Source organism: Sminthopsis crassicaudata, chromosome 3 (genome assembly GCF_048593235.1).
Source record: "Sminthopsis crassicaudata isolate SCR6 chromosome 3, ASM4859323v1, whole genome shotgun sequence".
Lineage (NCBI taxonomy): Eukaryota > Metazoa > Chordata > Mammalia > Dasyuromorphia > Dasyuridae > Sminthopsis > Sminthopsis crassicaudata.
The window spans coordinates 120,596,834-120,603,274 of record NC_133619.1 but is presented as its reverse complement, the minus strand read 5'-3'; the positions used below and the strand labels follow the sequence as shown (position 1 = coordinate 120,603,274).

General features: G+C 35.4%; 1 pseudogene; it reads left to right on the top strand.

Moving 5' to 3' along the window:
- The first annotated feature begins 4,857 nt into the window (after positions 1-4,857).
- LOC141561911 (glucocorticoid modulatory element-binding protein 1 pseudogene) lies at positions 4,858-6,108 on the top strand (annotated as a pseudogene).
- The last annotated feature ends 333 nt before the right edge of the window (positions 6,109-6,441 follow it).

Genomic DNA, 6,441 nt, shown 5'->3' with positions numbered 1-6,441 from the left:
TAAAGGCAAATTAAAAAAAACCTGAAACCCTGCCCCCAGTAATATTCTTCTAAACAGCATTGAAAACAACAGTAATGTTCAATGTAAAAGGTTTTATTTCTACTTTGCCTCATTCAAATCACATTGAGAGTATCCTGCTCAGTTCTGAGTGCTACAGTTAAAAAAAAAAAAAAAAAAAAGAGTAAAACTAATCCATTCAGAAAATGATCAAAACCAGATAGTAAACTTATATGAGTATCTGTTGAGGAACTGGAGAGGTTAAGTATGGAAAAGAGAAGGCTGGATAGAATGCAAGAGTGGAAGCAGTGCACATAAGGACTGTTTTTGTGTATTTAAAGGGCTTTTATGTAGAAGAAGGATTAAATTTGTCTTTTTTCCTCCCCCTCAATGGCTAATGGGGATAAATTATAGATAGGTAGATTTGGGGCCCATGTAAGGGGAATGGGGAGAAATAAAATTCTTCATACTCAAATGCATCTCAAAATAGAGTAGACCATTTACTTTTCACTGCAGTTCTTAATTCAGAAGCCAGGATCTATCGTTCAGTTGGGAATTGGACATACATTTTCTTTGATTCTGGATAATTCTTATCCATCTTCAGCCCCCAAATTTGCCTAACATGCTAAAATTACTTCCCATTAGCAAACAGAATTTAAAAGAAAAGATATTACAAGTAAATGAAAAGCAGCAGCATGGATGGCTATTTTCCCTCTTTGTGGTCTTTCTTATGTGTGTAATTTGATTTCATTATTCTATTAAGATGAAATGAGTAACTATTTCAAAATTAAATTTGCCATCTCAGATGTCATTGCCAATTTATTAACTTTTACTGTACAAATAGAGCTTTGTAACAAGTCAGATCAGAGCTTACTTCTTTAAAGTTTAATCTGAACTATGAAATCAAGCCCAAACTACTTTAATACAAAAGAGGATTCACAAAGTTTACTACATCTTTTCATTCCTAATTTTCTAACAATTAGAGTTACTGAAAAAAAGGGAACAGATTGCCCTGGCATAGGAAGTGGGTTTCTTCACTAGAGATCTTCAAACGAAAGCTGGGTGAGAACTGGGATTGTTAGGAGAATTCTTGGTCATGTGTGACTTGGATTATTTGGCCTCTATGGTTTCTTTCAGCTCCAAGATTCTGAGATATTTTCTTCTTCTTTCTTTAGAATAAGAGAAACTATCTTCTTGTGGTGAAGAGTAATCATTGTCACGGTTGTCAGCATCTTATCATGATGACATATGCAGCATATCCCTGATGGCACAGGTTTACTATATTTGCAGAATCACCCATCTGTTCAGTTTTTCTGTGTGCCAAAGAGCAATTCAGGTATTTTGCAGAATTTCTAGATTATATTGAAAAATCAGGTTCCTTCCATGTAATTTAGGATCTTATATTCTAAATGAAAAACAACTGACTTAGCAAAAAAGAAATTAAAGCTATTGGTAAGACTAAGAAAGTCAGTGAATTTTTACTGAATTTCATCTTTATACAATAATATAAAAATATTTATTAAGTATCACTGTGTATGGAATATTATGCTATGTGCTGGTAAAGAGAATGTTCCCTTTTCTCAAATAAAGATTACGGGATTGATTGTTTTAATCATTTTGGCATAACCTGAAAGCATTATTCTTACTCCTTATCAGAATGTTTAGATAATTCCTTATAAATTGGTCTGACTAAAATTTTAGGTTTCATAGTAAATTCCTTTGTGATTTTCTAACCTTAACTTTTCCTCTCAAGGCTCATATAAATTTTTTTTTTTACAATAATGGGAAGTTGTAACAGAAAGATCCAAAATTCTTTCTATATATTAAAAATTTTTAGTTCTGAGCCCCTACTTAGATAATGTTCCACAAAATGCCAGTGTTAAATTTAGTTCTTTTTCTTCTCTAGAGATGTTTCTCCCTTAGTTCCCACCTCTGAATTTCAGTACCAATAAGCACATTCAGACTAATATGTCATAAGCTACAGAACAGTTTGGGGGGTTATTTTCAATGTTTCATTTTTAGTTTTTTTTTTTTTTTTATATCCAATTATTTCTGAAGATACAGTTCTTCTTCCTTACCTGGAGTTAAGATTTCTATTGTAACAACAATAACAAACAGTTTCATTTTAAAAAATTGAAATGGTAACTATATTTAAAATTATATTCTGCTTTCATCCTTTGTAGTTCCTTACTTCTGCAGAGGGAGAGCTATATTTCATTAATTATTCTTTGGGACCAAGATCGATCATTATAATTATTCAGAATTCAACTTCCTTTTAGTATTAAGTTATCGTAATTATTATGTAAAATATTTTCCTAGATCTATTATTTTTACTCAGTGTCAGTTCATACAAGTCAACTAAGGTGAACTTGTACTTGTACAGATATGATGTGTTTACAATGTACTTCACCAATGAGTTTGAATTTGTAGCATTCCATCTCTGCAATAAGAATTTGGAAACATTTTTATTCATGAAGGTGGAATAAAATCTTTTGACATATTGCCCATATTTATTGATTCTTTTTTGTATATTATATCCTTCCACATGCAGCCCTGTTTATTTTCTTATTTATGAAGTAGTATGTTTTGCTTCCTGATTGTCCTTTACTAAAAGAAAAAATGCATTTACTTGAATGATGTAATTCTTTGTATGGTTTACAAGTGTAACCATCCTGCCTCTTCAATCACCACCCCTTTAACAGTGATTCTAGCACACAAGTGAATTAAAAAGAATACTTTGAACTTTAAACTCTATAGAATTTGCATTAATTTCTCATTGCTTGCATTCTCATAATCTTCAACCTTGTCAAGATTTTACTTATAGAAGTATGGAAGAGGGTGGGGGTGGTGAAGAACATTCTTTTTTTCTATTGAGGAAGAGAAAATTAGAAGGAAATTAGAAGAAATGACTTCCTTAGTTCTTGCTAGTTCCACAAGTTCATCATAAAACCCTCAGGGGAAAAAGAATGTAATGAAATCACCATAAATATGGCATGAGACACACAGAAAAGATTCCTGTCAATAACTCAGTCATACCATCTTGCCCTCTTAGCCATGAAACTATTTTAAAACAATGATCCTACAATCTTTTTCCTAACAAGAATCCTTTGTCATATGCTAGGTCTGCATAACATAAGCAAATGCTTGGGAAGAAATTACTGAAATATAATAATAGTTGTATTTAGATCAGTAGGTTATCTAGTCCGGTACTCCTTTAAGCCTGATCAAAAGAGTTGGAAGTGGGAAAAGCCAATTCTCTCCAGTATTAGTGAGCTTAGAAGGTTAGAATATACTAAAGCATCTCTGCTTTATTCTAATATGAGAGTGTTTCTGCTTTATAGAACATTTTATCCAAAAGAAGATCTTACATCAATTAATCAATAGGCATATTTTAAGCCTTTGCTGTCAGACTAGTCTAGGCCTAGGGGATATAAAGACAAGAATGAAGCAGTCTGTAGGCTCAAGAAGTACATTCTTTTAGGGGAGACAACATGAATGAAAAAGAATGGATGCTTTTATTAAGCTTTTAATGAGTGCCAAGAGCTGTAGGGGATTCAGATATAAAAACAAACTCCCTTCCCTCAAAGAGTTTACATTCCAACTTGAGGAGAAAATTCTTATAGGGCATTGCTAATAGGGAGTGGTACTTTGGTTTAGAAATTTACAGAGTTGGTGAGTAGAGCTATAGGGAGATAGATTAAGTAAATTATACCTGGAGCTAGGCATTATTGATTTATGATGGTTCTAGAAATTGAAAAGGGGCTAGAGCACAGAACCCTTGCATGTTAGGAGAAGATGCTTGGAAAATAAAGGGAATCATCATTTTGTTTTGCTTGAAATAGAGAATCAGATGGAGCACTCACCAATTAGGATAATGAAATATTTGGGTTCAAGTATGCATTAACAGCTAGGGAAATCAGGAAAAGCCCTCCTGCAGGAGATTTTGCTTAAAGGATATCAGGTATTCTAAGAGTCAGAAGTGATGAGGGAGTGAATTCCAGGTATGGGGGACAGTCTGTGCAAAGGTATGAAGAAAATAGATAGAATGTGATGTGTAAGGAAAGAGCAAGGACAATTTGTTTGAATTGGACACTATAGGAAGGTATACATAATAAGTTTGGAAAGTAGATTGTAATGTTGAGAATAACTTAACATGCTAAATAGAGAAGTTGCTAGTGGGTTCTATTTATTTAAGTCTATACTTTATTTCTCTGAGGAATAATGGTTTCCATTCTGTGATAAACTTGTTCCACAAGGTACTCCTATTGTGACAAGACTCCCCACAGGATTACTCTCAGTGGTAGCCGCAAATTCCTTCTGTAATCTCATTTCATAAGAGAGTTTGAGTGCAACTACATATATTCCTAGGAATGTTTTTCCAATATGGCTCTACCTAGGAAGGGAGCTTGTCTCCCTTGGAGAATATAAAGCTTAGTTAAACCTATGTAATTATCTCAGAGGACATTGAACAAAAAGCAGATGACCTGCTATCCTCTGAACAGCTTGCCAAGACCAACCCTTCTGCTTGTGCTCTGGATCCTTTCCAGCTCCTCTGAGACTTTGCTCCATCAATCATTCTCTCTTTCTTTGGCATCTTCTTTCTTTCTTTCTCCATTGATTCTTTTCAACTGACTATATACAGGTCTTTTCAATTCTAAAAGGTCCTGGACAAACAAAATCACTTCTCTTAAGTTTGATGCCATATAAGTTCTTTCCTTTCTGTCATTTATTTGTTCTACTACTAGTTTTTAGAAAATTGTTTATATGTATTATTTCTATTCCTTACTACATGTTCAATCTCTTGCAATTTAGATTTTGTTTCTACCACTTTGTTGAAAGTCATTTTCAATTGACTGTATACCTACCAAAGATGAGTTCTCAGTCATCCAATTTCATGTGATAGATGGCCAATGCTGACATAAGTGACCCTGTAGCGAAGGTAGCTGTGATGCTAGTTCAAGAGAACCAAAGGGAGAACCCTGAAGACACCAAAACTTAGGTGATTTTGTTATAGCCTGTGTAGCAAGGTTTTTATGAAACAGAGCCACAGAACAATGCAATGATTGTAACCATAGAAGCTCACATAGTACACAAAATTGAAGAAGGGCCTAATGCTAGTACCATAGAAGCAAATGAAGAGATCAAAATTGCTTATCCTATCATTTGTGGAAGAGCAAAGAAAATCTTCCTCTGGAAGAAGTTTGCATGTTCAGGAATTAATGTAAAGTGTGTTAAATTAAATGATCAATTGATCAGTCCCAAACATTTTATTCTTCTGTCTAGAAAGTCTACCCTGAAGGACTGGAAGGATCTGGATGGAATCATGTTAGAAAAAATGATATACTCTGGGCAGATAGACTTTTATCAGGATGAGAAGATTTGGTCCAATATTTGCAGAAGCACCAAATTTGACCTCCTGATCAGTAGTGCCCAAGTATTAATGCCAAGGCAGCACAAAAGCATGGTGAAGATACTGTAGCTGATGAAGGACTCATACAGATTGCCATTTCAGAGGAGAGTATTGATGACACTGAGGTAAAATAGAACTCATCTTTCATAGCAATTGTTACCATGGCCATTGAGGAAGAATCAAAAGTTGGAAGATTTCAGAGTGTCCTTTAGAAAGAGATAACTATAAAATAAAATAGAAGAGATCTTTGGGGATGTTTAGCAAAGGCTCTTTCAGACTCATTTTCAGATTACAGATGTTACTGCCCTTAACAGTGCAACCCATACCTTTGGCCTGATGGACACAATAGGACACCACAGGAGGAGCCAGACAACACAATGAGAATACTTGCTCTTCATTCTGACAGACTTAGAAGGATGGAAGAGCAAAAGAAGCAGGGACAGAAGCATAGGCTGAAATATCAGAAAGTTGTACTGATCTCCATGAACAATCCCCATGAGCAATCACCACTTCCAGTCCGTGGCTTCTACTACTATTCTGAGTCATCATCCTGGGCCACTATCCAGCAGTCTCAGTATATCATCATCTTGTTCATTTCTATAGCACCAATGAGCTGGTCATTCTTTATAGACAATCTCACCAAGGCTACATTCCCTAGAGTGACTGTACACAAGCTGCCTTCTGGCTCCCAGTTCTTCTGAAATGCAATCATTATCTCTTCTACCAAGACCAACTTCCTTGACGCAGTGACCATCCACCTCTCTTTCAACCTGACACTGATGAGTTCAGAAGCCATCCAGGTTGGGAGCCTTGGATAACATGACCATGGTGGTAGGCCCTGTGGAGCTGGTGACCATGCAGTCTGATCTGACCTCTGTCAACTAGACTGTGGAAAGCCCATCTGAGGATGGGTAGACCATCATTGAAACTGATCCTACTCAGAGGTGAAGGAACCTGAGGGCAAAACTTCTGGAGACTGGCCTGAGATAGACAAGTATCAGTACCAAATGTATGATGTGGAGACTGTAGTCCTA